Consider the following 19,353-nt stretch of genomic DNA (forward strand, 5'->3'; position numbering starts at 1 on the left):
GGAAACTCTTCCATTACAGCCTGAGCCAGAAGCCTCTCTCTGCCTCTCAGATCAAACCTGATCTGTGTGTGTGAGTACTGCTCTGGGGTTTCCTGGCCACTGGTCACCTGTCCTGCTGAATTGGGATGCCCATTCTAAACAAGGAAAGGGACTTGTTCATCCAGGTGCTAGTTTAAGACTAACAGTGGCCCTGACTGAAGAGGCCAGGTGCTGATACTTCTGTCAGCCCCATGTTTTGGGTTAGTCCCACAGGTAGGACACCCTCTTTTCATCCCTTATCCTAGTTCTCCGATGGAAGATGCGGGGGGAGGGGGGTTGGGATGCACCGCTTTGTTCAGTTTTAGAACTTGTTTAGCAGCCCCTGGGAGAGTCTGCTCTTTCTCTGCTGCTCATGCAGTTGTCTTGCTTGGGCATCTCTGCTGCCACCACGGTGGCCTGGGACTCTGCTATTTCTTGCTTGGATGAGGTGGTGGCTCTGCTTCCGTTCCCCTTTGCCTGTCTGCAGGGCACCGACAGCAGGCTTCTGAAAACGCAAACCACACCATCATTGGTGATGGCCCTCAGTGGGCTGCTGCTGTCCTCTCCTGCTGAGAGGCAGCGCCACCTGTGGTTGAGAGCTTGGTTCTGAAGTGGCTCTGGTTCATTCCTTTATTAGCTGGGTGACTTGGGGCAACTTAATTAACTTCGGTCCTCATCTGTAAAATGGAGATGATATGATGATAGAACCTACTTATATTACGGATTACGTGTTACTGTGTGGAGCACTTAGACCAGTGCTGAATAAAATAAATGTTTGTTATTATGCTTGTTGTCAATATTATGCCTAAAATTCAGGGCCAGTTGTAAGCCTGTGAGGGGCAGCATGATCCAAGGCCGGGCAACTTCTCTAACTTTAACTCCCAATTACCCCTGCCTCCTTCCCTGTTTTCTACCCACACAGGCTTTTTTTGGAGTCTCCAAAGCACCAAGCTCTCTCCTGCCCCAGGGCCTTTGCATGAACCTTTCCTCTGCTGAGAATGTTTCTGTCCTTTCCTCTGCTTGGCCAACTCCTGCTTCTCCTTCATATCTCTGCGCGATTGCCCCTTCCTGAGGGAGGCCTCCCCAGACTCTGAGGTGAAAGGAAAGCCCGTCACTCTGCGCTGTGGCACCCACCGTTCTTTTCTTTCATAGTGTTTGCCATGGTTTGCCATTTATATTGTCAGTTTTCTGGATTGGTATCTTCACGTACTCCTATGCTTTAAGCTCCATGGAGCCAAGGATGGGGCTGTAGCATGTGGCACAGGTCTGGCTCCTGGTGGCCTGCACCATTCCCTAACTACCAGTATGTGATAAATAAATGTGCCGCCCACCCTGGGTTTGCAAGTGTCATCCAGGGTCTCACATTTCACATGTGACATAGTGCTTGCTTGTTTCCTGAACAGATGTCTAGGGCACAGGTCAGCCAGGGAGGGGGAAGTACATAGCTTAGTGGTCTTCAAACTGTAGTATGCCTCAGCAGCTCTTGGAGGGCTTGTTAAAACTCATTGTTGGGCCCACCGCCAGAATTTGTGATTCTGTAGGCCTGAGATGGGGCCGGAGAATTTGCCTCTAAATTCCCAGATGATGCTGATGCAGATTTAGGCCACACTTGGAGAACCACTGATAGGTGTACAGGCATACCTTGGTATGGCACTTTGCTTCATTATATTCCTTTTTTAAAAAATATATTTTATTGGTTATGTGATTACAGTTGTCCCATTATCCCCCTGTTATTCCCCTCCACCATGCACCCCCCTACCTTAGTTCATGTCCATGGGTCGTGCATATAAGTTCTTTGGCTTCTACATTTGCTATACTATTCTTAATGTCCCCTGTCTACTTTGTACCTACCATTTATGCTACTTATTCTCTGTACCTTTTCCCCCTTTCTCCCCCCTCCCCTCCCTGCTGATAACCCTCCAAGTGATCTCCATTTCTGTGATTCTCTTCTTGTTCTAGTTGTTTGCTTAATCAGTTTTTGTTTTTGTTTTTTTAGGTTTGGTTATTGATATTTGTGAATTTGCTGTCATTTTATTGTTCATATTTTTGATTTTCTTCCTTTTCTTAGATAAGTCCTTTAAACATTTCTTATAATAAGGGTTTGGTGATGATGAACTCCTTTAACTTGACCTTATCTGGGAAGCACTTTATCTGCCCTTCCATTCTAAATGATAGCTTTGCTGGATACAGTAATCTTGGATGTAGGTCCTTGCCTTTCATGACTTAATTTTGGGTAACATAATTATCATATGCGTTGGTGTGTGTTTCCTTGGGTTCAACTTCTTTGGGACTCTCTGAGCTTTCTGGACTTCCTGAAAGTCTATTTCCTTTGCCAAATTGGGGAAGTTTTCCTTCATTATTTTTTCAAATAAGTTTTCGATTTCTTGTTCTTCCTCTTCTCCTTCTGGCACCCCTATGTTTTGGATGTTGGAATGTTTAAAGTTGTCCCAGAGGTTCCTAAGCCTCTTCTAATGGTTTTGAATTCTTTCTTCATTCTGTTTTGGTTGAATGTTTATTTCTTTGTGGTCCAAACTGTTGATTTGAGTCCCAGCTTCCTTCCTGTCACTGTTGGTTCCCTGTACATTTTCCTTTATTTCACTTTTCATAGCCTTCCTTTTTCTGTCTTGTGCGACCATACTCAATCATTTCTGTGAGCATCCTGATAACCAGTGTTTTAAACTCCGCATCTGGTAGGTTGGCTATCTCTTGATCACTTAGTTGTATTTTTTCTGGAGCTTTGATCTGTTCTTCATTTGGGCCATTTGTTTTCTTGGTGTGCCTGTTAGTAGTAAGGGGTGGGGCCTTAGGTATTTGCCAGGGCGGGGCAACCCACCTCCCTGCTTTGTACCATGCCGTATGTGGGGGAGGGGTCCGAGAGGGAAAAGTGCCACTTGCTGAGCTTTCTGCCTGCTTTCAGTCACTTCCCCCAGTACCCCCAAGCAAATTGGGCCCTTCTGGTGCTGATTCCCAGGTGGGTGGGTTTGTGTATGTTCTAGGACCCTGTGGGTCTCTCCAACGGAACTCTCCTGTGAGGCTGGGAGTTTCTCCTGCTGCTGCAACCCCCACAAGTTTTTACAGCCGGAGGTTTTGAGGCTTTATTTCCCTGCACTGAAACCCTGGGTTGTGTGGTCTGACTTGCTCCCCAGTTTGCCTTCCCAGTTTATCTGCACACAAATGTGGGACCGCGCACTCCACCAGCTGCCACCTTGCTGCGATTCTTCTCTGCCCCAGCTGCCCATTTCAGCCCCTCCTACCTGTCTGGATGAATGTTTCTTTAACTCCTTGGTTGTTGGCCTTCCATACAGTTCAATTTTCTGTTAGTTCTGATTGTTTTTTATTTGTAAATTTGTTGCCCTTGTGGTTGTGCAAGGAGGCACAGTATATCTACCTACACCTCCATCTTGATTGGAAGTCTCTTGCTTTATTACATTTCACACATGTTGCAGTTTTTATAAATGGAAGGCAAGGCCCTTCACCAGCATAGAGCTTACAACTTGCTTTATTGCAGTGGTGTGGAACCGAACCCGCAATATCTCCGAGGTCTTCCTATACATATAGACAACTACACAGTTTCTGTGACAGTGGCCAGAGGCCTGCTGGATCATGGATGCCACAGAGGAAACAAAGGCCAGGAGAAAGCAAACAAGGTGGCTTCTTACGGGCCATCCAGGTGAGCTTGTCCTAGTTCCTGCCTCACTTGCCGGGTGCCATTCTGTGTGAGGTTGATAACAACCTCACAGTGGGAACAGCTCTTCTTCCTACTTTTGTTGCTCAGGTGGTGAAATCTAGGGGCTAGAAAGGTTTGAGGTACTGGATCCCCAAGAAGAAGACTATTTTAAAGGAGCTTATTGTAATCATGTTGTAAAGGCTCTGGAGCATGGCTCCTGGTGGTGTAAGTAAGTTAGATTTAGGGTGGTTATTGATGGCTACTCCTTCTGCTGCATGTTCCTCTAGAAGTGCTCCCTGTAGAGGGCTCTTGAGTTTTTCCTTGCTCACTGAGAGCCACAAGGAAGCTATTAGGCTACTAGTGGCCCTAAAACAAGTTATGTGATTTCCTAAGGCATGATCCCCCTTTCCCCTCATAGCCACCCCAGTCTTCTTATGGGCTTCAGGAGCTTTTCATGAATCCAAATGGCCCCTCATTCTTCGCTATCCGGGAGGGAGATGGGGTGGCTGGAGCGAGGCCTTTGCAGCCAGTCAGATGTATCCAGGTTTGAGCTCCTCCTGGTGCCGTTCCTTTAGGGCCCTGGCTTCTGTCTGGTTTCCTGTCCTGTACGATGAGGATGATGATATCTAGGGCAGCTTACAGTGTAGGGGTCCAGCAGAGGAATCAGGTTGAAAAGTCTTGCCATTCACTGTCGTGACCAATGAGCAAGTGATTGAACTTACTAAGGCCCAGCATCCTCCTTCATCAGGTGGGGGTGAGAGTGGTGTTTACCCCACACTGTTCTTGGGAAGATAAGATTCCTCTGAAAACTGGTGGGATCCCAGTAAAGACTGTAGTTTAGTTAGTGGTACTGTGCTGATCTTGATTTCTTGGTTTTGACACAATGTGTCATGGTTGTGTAAGAGGTTGGCATCGAGGAAGCTGGTGAATAGTATATAGGGACTCTGCACTATCTCTGTAACTTTTCAGTAAATCTGAAGCTATTCCAAAATGAAAAGTGTATTTAAAAAAATGTTTGTGAAGTAGTTAGCAGGATGCGTGAGATTTAGTAAGTCCTCAATAAGTGGTGGCCGTTACTGTTACTGATACTACAAGTACAGTTACTACTACTGGTACCTTGAAGGGTCATCATGATTGATGTGTGTGTCTAGCTGACCACTCTATAAATTGTGTAGTTGTGTCCTACTGCTGCTGCGACAAATCACTACAAACTCGGTGGTTTAACACAAAGGAGGTCTCAGTGGGCTAAAATCAAGGTGCCAGCAGGATTGCTTTTCTTTCTGGAGACTCTAGGGGAAGATTTTGTTTGCTTGCCTTTTCCAGCTTCTAAAGGTGATCATGTGTTCCTTGGCTCATGGTCCCCCTTCATCTTCAAAGCAGATGATCAAATCGTGCTGACTTCTGCTTCCATGATACATTTGCTTCTCTGAATGTGACCCTCCTGCCTCTCTTTATAAGGACCCTCATGATGACATCAGAGCCACCTAGGTGATCCACGATAATCTCCCCATCTCAAGATCCTTGACATAACATCAGCAAAGTCCCCTTTGCCATGCAAGGTAACTTATTCACAAGTTCCGGGAATTGGGACAAGGACATCTGTGGGTGGGGGGGCATTATTCTGCTCACCACAAGTGGTAAGCTGTCTTCCCTGTCCTTCTGTCATTTGTCCGTGTTCCATTTCCCCTACACAGCCCCTAGATGGGAGGGAACTGTCGTTTTATTTCCTTGGTGGAGCTTTGTTCTCCAGCTGTCTTTGTCTTGGAGGCCTGGGCTCTCTGTGGGTGCAGCCGAGGGTTCAGACCGTTGCTTGGTGTCTGGCAGGTATGTGTGATGGACGCCTGGGCACCATGATACTGGGGGTCCAGAGGGTAGTGGACTCTCATTCTTCAGTTGTGGGTCTGGTACTTTTGGGCATAAAAATGGTGAAACCTGCTAATTCTTAGTTAACAAAAAGTGCTAACCTACTCATGTTTGAGTTGAGGCTGATTACACCTAACCCTTATGAACACAGATTGTGGGTCATGGATGGTCCTGGTTGTCATAGTCCTTTAGTTCTGTGTTCAAGACCTTATTCCCACCCCTCTCCTTCCTCTTTCTCTTCCCATCTCAGTGTAAACCTGATTTGTCTAGTGTGGTAGCCCCGTGTGGCTGTTAAGCAATTGAAATGCAGCTACTTGGAATTGGGATACGCTGTTAATTCAAAATACTGAAATTTGGACACTTGTTGTGAAGAAAAGAGTAAAAGATTTCATTAATGTTTAAGTGCCAATTGCATGTTTTACAAAATTTTGGATATATTTGCGTTAAATAAACCACATTATTAAAATTAATTTCACCTGTTTCTTTTTACCTTTTTAATGTGGCTACTAGGACGTTTTAAAGTACATATGTGGCTTGTGTTATTTTTCTTTTGGAGAGTGCTGGTCTAAATGCCACTCGTAATCGGGGTGTGTGTGTGTGTGTGTGTGTGTGTGTGAGAGAGAGAGAGAGAGAGAGAGAGAGAGAGAGAGATTGAGAGAGAGGGAGAGAGAAGGGTCCCATTATTCCCATAACAGTGTCATGTAAAAGTCTTCCCTAGGACTTCTCTCTCTCTTTCCCTCACTTCTTTTTGTCTGTCTGTCTTTCTGTCGTGTTCTCTCTCTCCCCCCTCACTCCTTTTTATTCACTTGCAAAGAGCCTGCTAAATGAATCTCTGGAGATGGAATGTTAAATCATTTGAACCATGACAAGGTGTCTGGGGCTTTATACTGGCCCACAAAGTGAGAAAGTTAATCACAACCTCCAGCTTCTTCCTTCCTGTTTGTGCTCTAGAAGATTCTGCATTTTTTTTTTTTGGTGTTGTTTATTTGTTTTGTATTTGTCGGGAGTGGTGGCATATCTTTTCAAAAAGCTCCCAGGGTGGATTCTAACATCCCTCTCCCTTGAAAATTGCCACTCTGGAGAAAGGAGGGGTAGGGGATAGCAATTTCCGAAATGGCATCAGAGTGAAAACGCGGGGTCTCATGGGGTTTTGCCAGGCATGAGGATGGAGTTACACCTAACAAACACACTTGCTGACTAGTGTGGCAGTGCAGCCCGGCCTGCACGGTGAGTTTCAGTCCCTGTTTCTGCTGTTGCCGAGGGACACTGATGAGGAGGGTGGGTGCAGCCCTCGGTGTAGGTGGGGGTGGACATGGCTGGTCCTCCCTGCCCTCCCCAGCACGCAGCACCTGGTGATGGTTTGTTGGGCATAGGAGGCCACTTTCCTCCAGCATTCTAGTGAAAGGACAGTGAAAGGACAACAGTCCAGAGTGGCTGGATGCAACATGGCCAATACAGAGGTTACAAGTGAGGTCAGACAGTTGGGATTCACATCCTGGCTTGGCCACCTGTCACCTCTGTGACTTGGTATGTGTTCCGTTATCTCTGTGTCTCCATTTCTTTATCTGCAAGTAGTAGTACCTCCAAAAAAGAACTGTTGTAAAAGTTACTGGCACTGGAGCATAGGGCTTGTCAGGGAGCATTCAGGGCTGCTGCCTGCAGCTCTGCTCTGATCATTACTGTTATCCGGAAATCCTGGTGAACTTAGAGCTCTTATCAGCGAGGAGCAAGAGGCCACTTCAAAGTTTTAGCGAGCAGCACCTTCCAGCCCTGAGGCACAAGCCCAAAGCTTGCGGGGCTAGGAAAGAATGTGGACAGCTGGAGGTGGTGGTGTGGCGGAGGTAAGGAAGCTTGGATGTTAAAGAGCTGTGTGGAGTGTTTGGGGATGGGCAATGTTTGCAGCTCTTTAGAGAAATTTAGGCTCTTGTGAAGCACAACTCACTCTTCCTGGGCCTGCGTCAGTTGACTGGGCAGGACTGGGGTAAAAGCCTGCGTGCCTGGGCAAGCCCAGTGCCTGCGGACTGCTGTGCCCTTCCCTGGGCCCTGGGCTAGGCCTGGCAGAGCGAGAAGGAAGTGCTGTCATTTTTCAGCCTGGTGGAGTCACACGTTCACTGGGAAGACACATACTTCTGGTGGGAACCTGGTTACCTGGTAACTCATATAACTCGGCTTGTTGCTCTTCCTCTTCCCTCCAGCAGTTGAGGGATCTGAGCCAAGGATTGGCCCATTGACCCTCCTGGGCCGCTGGACTCCAGCTCTGAGGAGGCCGAATCCAGGAACCACACGGCCCCTGGGAAGGGGAGAGTGACAGCACCAGGCCTCTCTGCTCTCACTTCCCCTCTGAGGTTTCAAAAACTTGCGTGTTGACCTGAAGGAGTAGAGTTCATTTTTCTTCCCAGTAAGGGCCTGATCTTGGTGGGGATGGCCTTTCCTGGGGTTGGAAAGCTTCATTTGTTGGAATATTCATCTCAAATATGGCTTTTTCTCTGGGCAGTTTGGGCTCTTTTCTTGTAAGGATGGTTTCAGTCCTAGACTCATTTAAAAGATGTAACCAATGTTACTAGTATGTTTTCCCTTCAGGAATGGCCTTACTATTGCTGTGTGTGAGTATGAGTTGCTATGGATATTTGGAGCTCAGCAAAGTGGTAAAGATGAGGATGCACGTATGGGTCTCCTTGCAGTGCAAAGTGATTTTCTTGCATCCACTGTGTGTGGACCCTGGGAGGGGCAGGGCCTGTTCTGTGGGCTTAATGTGACTGGGAGGAGATGACAGTGATGTGAGTGGGGACTACACAGGTGTTCTTTTCGTTTCCACTTGTGTTTTGACTGAGTTACAGTCATATTTAGTAAATGTCACTAATTGAGTTGCTGACTAGGTACTGGGAACTTTCAGTACATTTACTCATTAAATTCTTAGACTAACCCTTTGAGGTTATTATCCCATTTTACAGATAAAAATACTGAAGCTGAGTGGTTGAGTAATTTCCCCAAGGTCTCACAGCTAGGATCTGAGAGCTGGGATTTGAACACACAGCAGTTGTATTCCCATAACCATGTTATTTCTTACTGTGCTATATGTGCCTTAAGGAGATTTACTAATAATAGGAATGAAAGAGGTAGGGGTAACATTTATTGACTGCCTACTGTGTGCCAGGCACTGTGCTAAGTGTTTTATCCTTGTCTCTAATGTGCAGAGAGCTGGGGGACATTGGTACTATTTCTTATTACCTTGGCTTCACAAAAGATGAAACTGAGGCTTGGTGGTCACGGGCCTTGCCTGATAAACAGTGGAGCTGGAAGTCACAAGGCAGCCTGAGTCCAGAGCCTGGGTTCCTTCCTCAGCACAGAGCCTGCATGGGCTCCTGGTGTGCAAACAGTATTTTGAAGGGGTCTTATGGACTAAATCCACTGTTGGAATAATGGACTTACAAGCATGGAAAGAAACTATTTTCAGTGGATTGTCAGAGTGTCAATTTTGTGTGGGATCCTGGTCTAAAATGCTGTTTAGAGATAGCAAGTGGTGTAAGACGTGTCCTGCTCTTGAGGACTGGACAGTCTGGATGTGGGTGTTACCACACCCTGGAGGGAGCGGGCACTTCAGGTCCGGGGCAGTTTCTCTGAGTAGTTGTTTTTTGTGTTAGAGAAGGGTATGTGGGATGTACAACATGCTTCAGAGATTTTGTGGGTTCAGTTCCAGACCACTGTAATAAAGCAAATATTGCAATAAAGTGAGTCGTAATCTTTTTGCTGGCGGAGGGTCTTGTCTTCAATTCATAAAAACGCAATACCTGTGAAGTGCAATAAAACCAGGTATGCGCATTGGGGGCAGGCAAAATCTGAACACGATAGGGAGAAAAGGTAGACTAGTTGGCTTGAGCAACGCAGTCCTTCCTGATTCTGGATGGCCTCATAGGCCAGGGTTTGATTTAAGAGATGGTTCCTGAGACACTGTATTGAATCAAATCAGAAAGGCTGGCCTGGCTGGGTTGTTTCCCAAGGCTCATCTGGTAGGTGGTCAGGAATGGGTTGGGAGGGAGGGGGAATGAGACTGGAGAAAGGTCCACCAGGTTACAAAGCTGTTGACGTGAGCTACTGGGCAGGAAATGGTTAACATTAGATTGCTCATTAAGGTTAGTGGTCCAGTTGATCCTTAAGCAAAGGTGAGTGATGCTGGGAAGAGGCAGAAATTGATCTTACCGATGTGACTGATTTGGGAGCTTGGAGAGAAGAGAGAGGAATTTTTTCCAGGATTAGATTACTGCCATAGGCTCTAAGGGAGGAATGTGTTAGTTTATCGTCCCTCCAGGCTCCACAAAGGTGAATCGATTGGCATATTTACTCGAAAACTCTCCACCTTGATTTCTTGTCCTAGCTTTACAAAATAACTGTTTGTTACTTTATCGTGGTGGTGCACGAGGCCTAGGTCTGACCTGTGTACCAGTTTGAATCTGGGACCATCAAGGGGTTCTAACATTACCCAAAGGAGCTGGCAGTGGAGGTGGCTTCAGACTCCTTTGTAGACCAGTATTGGGAGCCATGAGGGCTGGCTCGTCCTGGGTGTAGAGTTCAGTCCCTGGTGCACAGAGAGCAGGGAGGGAGGGAGGGGAAAGCAATGAAGAACTGAAGGCGAGAAGAAATGCACGTTCAGGGTGTTTGCAGGTTGTAGCAGTGGAATGTCAATCACATCAGTGACCTTGTCTGTTCACCACTGTGTGCCACCTGAGGCTGTTCTAATCCAATGGTAACCAACTGTTGGATTGGCTCCTCTCCCAAACAGGAGCTATACTCAGAGTTTCCCAGGCTAGACTGCCTGCTTTATGTATAAATTTGCTAAGTGACTTCTCAAGGAATGCTCTTTATTAAAAGACGGTATCTAAAGACACATAGGTACGGCCGCCATTAGTCTGATGCAGCCCTCAATTAGTTCTGAGGTGAGGAGGCTCTGTCCTCCTGCACGGCTGGTGGTGGACGTTAGATGGAAAGATGCTGTCTCGAAGTAGCTCTCTCCCAGTGCTGTCCAGTAGAACTCTCTGCCATGGCGTTCTACGTGTGTGCTGTGTGTCCACTAGCCATAGGTAGCTGTTGAGCGCTTGAGATGTGGCTAGTGTGTCTGAGGAGCTGAATTTATTTTATTTAATTTTAATGAATGTAAACTTAAATAACCCCATGTAGTAGGGGCTGCCATTGGCGGGCACTGCCCTAGACAATGGCCCAAGATGACTGAGGGCTGCACATAGGAGCTGGCTGGCTGGCCGTCTTAGTTGGGCAGGTTCATTTGTGGAGGGAGATTTAAGACATAGGGTATATAGTGGACAGTTGAAAATCTAATAGCATAGAATTGTGTTCAGTAGCATAGAGATTATATTCAAATGCTGGAATTCAAAAAAGATGTGGGCCAGTTGGAGCTGGAGTTGGCAGGGAAGTTTCTTAGGGGGAGGCGGCATGCTCGTAGCTCTCAGGTGCTCTGGAGTAATGTCTGGGCAGCTGTAAAGGGTCCATTTACTCATGGCCCCAGGGACGCAGTGTGGTATGGGAGCCAGACAGCTCTGTCTGAAGATGGGGGTCCCTGTGCAAGGTATTTAGCTTTCTGAGTCTCTGTTTATTTGTCTGCAAAATGTATGCAATAGTACTACCTCAAAGAGCTGTTATGTTAGACGACTTAGGCAGAGCTCCTAGTGTCTTGGCCCATAGCAGGCTCTCATTAAGGGGAGGCATTATTATCGGGATAGGGTTAGCATATGCACACCAAGGTCCCGGCCTGTCTAAACCTGTGTGATGAAACTGAGTTCATACTCATTTTCTTCATATCCTCGGATGAGGGAGACCCGTGTCTTCACAGGTATTGAGCTAAGAGTCCTGAGCTGGTTGCAGAGATATTCGAGAGAAGACAAGGGTGTGAAAAGACTAAGAAATACACAGAAGCACCCTTGGAAAATTGAGAATTGTCGTCATAAGCCAACCCAACCAACTTGTTAGTCAGTGGTAAGGGGACAAGTTTAGCTGTGTACATTGCGGTTTTCAAAATTCTAGCTTTCATTCTCCTCCTGTCCCAGAAGTGCATTCACTGGAATTTACAACTAAAACACTTTCTGGGTTTCTGGACATTTACTCACATGGCACCTTGGACACCTCTCAGAGGTGATTCCATTATTATTTCCTTATCTGGGTTCTGTTTACTTGAACACTTGAGGTTGATTTAGTATCTTACAAGACCTGAACATTGTTCTCCCGACATCATTAATCTCGCCTTTCTTACCCAGCGTAAGTATGAAATTAATCAAAAAGGAAAGGGAAATTAATAATATGTTGGTATTCGCAATTTATCAGGAGATTTCACAGCAGGTATGAAATTAACTTCTCCAAATTAACACATACTTCAACAAATTAAAGGTATAGAGAAGCGTTATTTATTACTTAAGAAAAGCACCTTAATGCCTCTTGCTTTGATAATTAGATGATGGGTGGTGTCTGGTGATAAGACCGTTCAGTGTTGTGAGATTACCTTAGGACCCACAGTGAGCATCAAATCAGTTTTTTTTTTTCGTATTTCCCTGAGATGAGTTAGGTAAAGCAAAATGGTTAGTGCATACTTGTTTCCTGCCAGTTGGAAAAGGCTCACCAAACACTTGTAGTTTTGATCTCTGTTTACAGTAAACTAATTTGATCTGGGTTCTGTGTTTCCTTGTTATGACATGTGATGTGATCAGTTTCAAAGGGTACATTATGCTGAACACATTATGGAAAAGAATGGAGCATTATAATTACAACTCTATTACAGCTTTTGCGGAGGTTGATAAAGGACAGACTTTTGTTACTGGATTGTTTCTGTAATTACATCAGAAATAGCAAGCAGCATTCACCTTCCATTAGGGGCAGGAGAGAAGGAGACTTACTATTTTATTTAAGTGATCACATAAGGCGCTGAATGAATCATCCTCAGCCTCATCATGAGGATTTAAAAATAGAAAGGAACAGTTGACATCATCCTATAGCAGGTTTTTAAGGAACAGAAAAATGCCAGATAGTATTTTAAGGAAAAGAGCTGTCTGAAGTGATATCCCAGTCCACATGGTGCTAGCCTATTGGCGTGGTTCTTAAGCTTAAGCCTGCCTCCGAGTCTCCTGGAGGGCTGGTTCGGGTTGCTGGCCCAGCTCAGGGGAGTGTGGGGGTTTGAGATTTTCTATCACAACTTCCCAGATGACGTTCATGCCGCTAGTTCAGGAACTGCATGATGAGAATCATTAGGCTACGGGACAGACCAGGTGTAACTTGGGGATGGTTCCAAAAAAAGAATTTTAAGATTAATTCCCTAGCACCTATTAAAATAATTTTAATGAAAATACCAAATTTTGTTTTGTTACAAAATTTTGTGCAAGTTTTGTAACAGGGATTTGCTCTTTGTGACATTGTAAATGAACATTAGAAACAGTTGGAAACCTAGATAACTGGTTTCCCAGCACTCCTGGCCCTCTGTCATCTGCCATCTGGGTAAAGTCTTGGATGGACTTCGTCGGCTACAAGTATTATCTTATAACCCAAGCTAGTGATGAATTTGGAAATCACAAGGTTTGAATTTTTTTTTCTCATTTGTAGATCAAACACACTTGGTTACCTGGGGACCATCACTTTAAGTGAGGGTATTCTAGGTCCCAAGGCACCAAGTCCTTGTCATTGTGACACCTAACGTATGAAACTGCTGTTGGCAAAATGAAAATACAGCACATTGGGCACCCCCAGTGGCTGTGGTTCCAGGCTTCTGGTTCTAGAACTGTCCTTTTATTATGTTGTTAATTTATTATCCTCTTACAGCAACAGCAACCCCAATAATAATTGCTAACACGTGTAGAGGGCTTGCCGCCCCTCTGATGTGGCGGCTGTACTCTTTGGATCTGTTGTGTTAAGTCATGAATCCCGCCATCATTTCTGACCTACGCACTGTGATTACCTCTGATGTAAGCACGAGCAGACAGAGGCTTGGAGACACACTTGGTTGCCCTCACTTTGTTAGCGTATTTGAGTCCAGGCAGTGTGAGCAGTATGGGACAGATTTAGATTTGATTATATATTTTGGGAAGCTTTCAGTGAAAGCTTGATGAAAGACCTCACTGAAATGGACAGGTGCTGGAAAGTGTGAAGTGTGGTGAAACTGAACGCATTTAAGGTGAAGACTGTGTAAGTTCTGACGTCGCGGACCTCTCTAGATCTTTGTAACTGGGCAAAATTTCATTGTGTGGTACATTTCGCTGCTCTGCCCGACATCAGATGCAAGCTGAATGAAGCCCGTATTGTGATTATGGGGTCTTTTTCTAGGTGACCATCCAATGTTCGATAAGGAAGATTAAGTGAGTTAAAGCTTATGAGCATGGCCATGATTTGTTTCTAGATGACCACTAAGTGATCTTATCATTTGAAATCTTTCCTCTAGACATGAAGATATTTCAGAACCCCTTCAACTGTCTTCTCATGTTAGTAACTATGGGACAGCTTTGGTGTTCTCAATGAGTGCCCTTTGCTTATTAGGCTGTGGAAAAGAAGGAGTGAGGGAAAGCCTGCTTTGAGTCCTGTCCATGGAGGTTTTTGCATCAAGATTCTGAGATTCTGTTTGGTGAGACATGCCCATAGGGGATAAGAGGATGAAAGCTTGACTGTAAATGAAAAGGGATCAACCTAGCAGTTCCACTGCTGATGGGCATGAGGGGGCATGGGGAAGTGTGAGACCCACAGGTTTAGAATTGGCCGCCATGTGTCTTCAGCTCCTGAGGTGACACTGCAGGGGTGGTGCTTAAACACACTTGCTTTATCCTTGTCCACTTTTTGAGGTGCTTTGAAAGGGGTTTGGGGTATAGGCAAGAAACTCAAATGCAGATTTCTAATAGGATTCCACCCTAGAGTGCAGAGCTGATCATTAGATTATGTTATGGGCCGCCTGCAATACCTTTTATCCAAAATATAAAATGAAAGAGGCAAAAATGTTACTTGAAAATGGGGTTCCAGTTTTCTCTAGCTCCTCTTTCACTGCCTGCCCCCTGTGACTGCAGTCTATTCTTTTTTCTAGATTGAATTGCATTCCCATGATCTCTGTTTACAAATGCTTTCACAGTTTTGGTATACTTAAGAACAGGGAGGAAAATCAAAACATAAGCCCAAGAAAAGGTTGAGGGAATGTGTTAATCCCCCAAAAAGATACTTTGGGGTGAAATCTTGATGAAAGTTGTAGTGATGCTGTTTTGAAAATTAGGAAAGAGAAAGGACTTCCTTCAACATTTTCTTTATCTATAGATATAGCTAGAAATGGCTATAAACTTTCATTAATACTATATCCTTGTCTCTGCAGGAAATGATATTAAGATTAGTTGGATAATAAAGCTTTGCTAAGGATAGAAGTGGATGGCCTTTGGTTTCTTGGAGACCATGAATTTTGCTGCTGTATACAGCCAAGGGTAATATAGTAGTTTTCCTATGACTCAGGGAGTAGCTTGGCTGATTCTTAAGGTAAAATCTAGATTGAGTTCTTAATTATTGTATTATTAAAGAAAAACAAATCCAGGTTTGAAAGCATCGGAGGAGGTAAAGAATAATGAACTTTCTTTTTTGGCACATCATGAACATTTTTTGAATCTTACAATCAATACTACTGATGTGATTCATGCCACCTACTGCCCCTGTACTTGATTCAAGTACTCATAAGGAAAATTGCCAGATAAAGTACCAAATGAGATGTGTATGAAAACATACAGAAAGGAATAAAAGTGCTGAAAGCATAGGTTGATACTACTTAGGTCTGAGGCATTTTATTAGCCCGTACCACTTACAGGTGAATGAGGTATTTTTGATGTTGACTAAGATGCTTTGGATTATTTTTTCAAAATATATCTTTTTAGATTTATTTTTCATAGTTTTTAAAGTATATTTTATTGATTATGCTATTACAGTTGTCTCATTACTTTTTTTTCCCCTTTATCCCCTTCTGCCCGGTACCCTCCTTCCCTCTAGCATTGCCCACCCCTGCCCTTAGTTCATGTCCATGGGTTGTACACTTAAGTTCTTTGGCTTTTCCATTTCCTATACTATTCTTAACCTCCCCCTGTCTATTTTGTACCTACTATTTATGCTTCTTATTCCCTATGTCTTTTACCCCCATCCTCCCCCCTTCTCCTCCCCAGTGAGAACCTTCCATGTGATCTCCATTTCTGTGATTCTGTTCCTGTTCTAGTTGTTTGCTTAGTTTGGGGTTTGGTTTTTTTTTGTTTTGTTTTGTTTTTTTTTTGGTTCAGTTGTTGACAATTGTGAGTTTGTTGTCATTTTACTGTTCAGAGTTTTGATCTTTTTCTTAGATAAGTCCCTTTAACATTTCATATAATAAGGGCTGGGAGATGATGAACTCCTTTAACTTGCCCTTATCTGGGAAGCACTTTATCTGCCCCTCCATTCTAAATTATAGCTTTGCTGAATAGAGTAATATAGGTTGTAGGTCCTTGCCTTTCATGACTTTGAATACTTCTTTCCAGCCCCTTCTTGCCTGTAAGGTTTCTTTTGAGAAATCAGCTGATAGTCTTATGGGAGCTCCTTTGTAGGTAACTGTCTCCTTTTCTCTTGCTGCCTTTAAGATTCTCTCCTTATCTTTACTCTCGGGTAATTTAATTATGATGTGTCTTGGTGTGTTTCTCCTTGGATCCAACTTCTTTGGGACCCTATGAGCTTCCTGCACTTGCATGTCTATTTCATTTGCCACATTGAGGAAGTTTTCCTTCATTATGTTTTCAAATAAATGTTCAATTTCTTCCTCTTTCTCTTCTCCTTCTGGCACCCCTATGATTTAGATGGTGGAACGTTTAAATTTGTCCCGGAGGTTCCTAAGGCTCTCCTCATTCCTTTGAATTCTTGTTTTCTTCATTCTCTTCCAGTCGAATGGTTATTTCTTCCTTTTGTTCCAAATCATTTATTTGAGTCCTGGTTTCCTTCCCTTTACTGTTGGTTCCCTGTATATTTTTCTTTATTTCACCTTGCATAGCCTTCACTTGTTCCTTTATTTTGTTGCCATACTCAATCATTTCTGTGAGCATCCTGATTACCGTTGTTTTGAACTCTACATCTGATAGGTTGGCTATCTCTGTGTTACTTAGTTCTTTTTCTGGAGTTTTGATCTGTTCTTTCATTTGGACCATATTTCTTTGTCTTTGTTCTCCTGTTACATAGTAAGGGGTGGGGTCTTAGGTATTCATGAGGGTGGGGCAACCCTCTTTGTTGCATTGTGGCACTGCATTTGGGGGAGAGGTGAGAGAAGGAACAATGTGGCTTGCTCAGCCCTCTGCAGGCTTTCAGTTACTTCCCCCACCACACACAAGTGAGTTGCGCCCTTCAGGAGCTGATTCCTGAGTGGGTGGGCTTCTGTATGTTCTAGGACCCTGTGGTCCCCTCCAACAGACTCTCCTGTGAAACTGGCAGTTCCCCCCCCCCCCACAGATTTTTACAGGCAGAGGTTTTAAAGCTTTTCTTTCCCAGCATTGGAACCCTGGGTTTTGTGGTCTGTCTCACTCCCCAATTGTTCCTCCCAGTTTATCCACATGTGAATGTGGGACTGCCCAGTCTGGAATTAGCATCCTTTTCTGTGGTAATCTAGATGCAGAAATCAGTCTCTTACCCCCAAAGCTACCTTAAACAGAAGCTGGTATGAAAAGGCAGCCACGTTGGTCACTGGCATTGACTCAGCCCTTCCAGCCTGCCGTTCTTCTTTAGTAACCATTTGTTGAGGGCAGACTGTTTTGTGGAAACGGCAGATTTGGAGTGACTGAGGGCTGAGTCTGCTTTCCCAAGTTGCCCCAGTTTGCCACCTTCTGGTATTGCTCAGAGATTGTTGACACAGACAAAAATGTTAATGCTGCGAAGGGTTGTTATATGCTACAGACCATATAAGGAGGGAATTGGCTGGGTTGGATTAAAAATAACAAAACTCTCTCAGACATTTTCCAGTAGAAAATGGTACATGTTCTTACATGAGGTTCATAAATAGAAGGTAGACCAGTTGGTTAGTCTTAGAAGACCTGTGGGCAGTCAGTGTGCAGATGGGCCTGTGCAGCATGGTCTTTATTTATTTTTTTTTTCCCTCCTCCTCTCCCTCTCTCTCCTTGCTTCCCTCCCTGTTGAGGTCTTTCAGTTTTATAATTCTCTGCTGTTAGATTTCACAATATCAGAAACACACTGTATTTATCTGTTAAAGGACATGTTTTCCTTTTTTTGTAAAGCTGTTTTTAGAGGGAAAATATTAGCTGTATAGAAGCACATAGTAGATCTGTTTCTAAAATGGCTTTCCATTGTTTTGGGGGGTTTTATTCTTCAAGGTAAAGTAGCTGTAGGTAATCTGTTAATATTTGAATGAACAGGCGTGTAATTCAGTTGGCTTTATCTCATATTGTAAACTCCTTAGTTTTTCATAGTAGAGCTCATCGTAGTTAAAATTGTGTGGATAAATATACTGGGGACTGTGTGTATATGTATTAGTGAGGGTGAATCTGGATAGCTTTAGGATTGGTAAAAGCTTTGGTTTAATGCCTCCTGAGATTCGGAACCAAGAGCACTTCGGTGCACATGCTCCGTCTTTGCCAAATGCAGCCTTACTCCTGTGGAACTAATAATGGATGGATTTGGATCCTAACAAGTGAGGTAATACAAGTTTTTAGACAAATGCCTCTAGATGTTGAAGTGATACGGCCCCCCACCTAGCTATTTTTAGGCATCCTTTTTTGGGGGGAGACTATCTTAAAAGTCACTTGGGTTCCAAAATGGAAGAAGCAAGGTTCATAGAAGCTTTTAGACAGCCTGTTTGCAATGAATCAAGTCCTTAAAGAAGAGAAACTTAAAAATGTTTTTGTCCTTGTGATTTCAGGAGTGACCACTGTTCTAAAGTGGACATCGAAGGAGGATCAGCGGGCCATGTAAGTACTGTAGGAAGCAGATATGTACCTGACTAAGCATAGATCCAGGAAATTTGACCTTGGAAGGCAGAGGACCAAGTAGTTGACTCAGGTGTTAACATTTAGAACCATAAAATACAGATGCTGTAGTCTACCAGTGCATCCCAATCCCAAGGGGACATCTCTGGCTATCTGGTTAAAGCCTGGTGGACTTGATCATTTGTGATAATTGGGCAAGGATATTTCATCTGTCCAGAGTTAGTAAAGTGACTGGAGCAGAAGGCCATTTGTTACTTTACGCAGCCATCATCAAACACACATTTATTGATCTTGTTTACGGCTAGTTATTCCTACAAGGAAGGGCTAGCCCCGTCAGAGCAGCCCAACCCAGACCACAGAAGATCATGAATGTAGACGTAAGAACGGGCAGTGGCCTGGGGTGTGACTCGTAAAGATTGCACAATTACTGAACTATGTCTGTGTCAAGGAACTCGCTCAAGGACTACATTTTCCTCAAGTCCTCAGTCATGAACATACTTTTTGGAGGAAGCAATTTGCTAAATACTTCCTTATTGACCCGTCTGAATAGTCAGCAGTACTTGAAACCACTGGTCAGGGTACCCTTCAGAGTTACCTTGGTAAATGAGACGGACAACGTGGGAGCAGAATATTTGGATATCACAGGCTGATAGGATTTGGGTGTCAAGGTTATGGGGCCAACAGAATGAAACATTAAATATTCCTAATTCTTATTTCTTTTATGTGTGTGGGTCTTTGAACAAACTTTGTCTCTAACATCACAGGATTAAAAACTCCCAGCAACTCGCAAGCAGATGAATGTCTGATGTGAATGAAAGCCTTGATGTTAGAGCTAGAAAATTATGTGACCATGTG

The 19,353-nt window shown here is 44.3% G+C and overlaps 1 protein-coding gene across 9 annotated transcripts in view; it reads left to right on the forward strand.

The window, feature by feature from the left end:
- Positions 1-19,353, forward strand: part of MGAT5 (alpha-1,6-mannosylglycoprotein 6-beta-N-acetylglucosaminyltransferase) — a 335,766-nt gene that overhangs the window by 26,251 nt on the left and 290,162 nt on the right. For 7 of the 9 annotated variants that reach the window (XM_053918609.2, XM_053918606.2, XM_053918607.2 and 4 more), the window contains exon 2: positions 18,432-18,480. The exons of 1 other annotated variant lie outside the window; for it this stretch is intronic. The gene's annotated coding sequence lies outside the window, so the exon portion shown is untranslated. Of the gene's footprint in view, positions 1-6,533; positions 7,390-18,431; positions 18,481-19,353 lie in introns of those variants that run through there. One more of the 9 variants, XM_053918610.1, reaches the window with a different exon arrangement.

This window comes from Desmodus rotundus, chromosome 2 (genome assembly GCF_022682495.2).
Source record: "Desmodus rotundus isolate HL8 chromosome 2, HLdesRot8A.1, whole genome shotgun sequence".
NCBI lineage: Eukaryota > Metazoa > Chordata > Mammalia > Chiroptera > Phyllostomidae > Desmodus > Desmodus rotundus.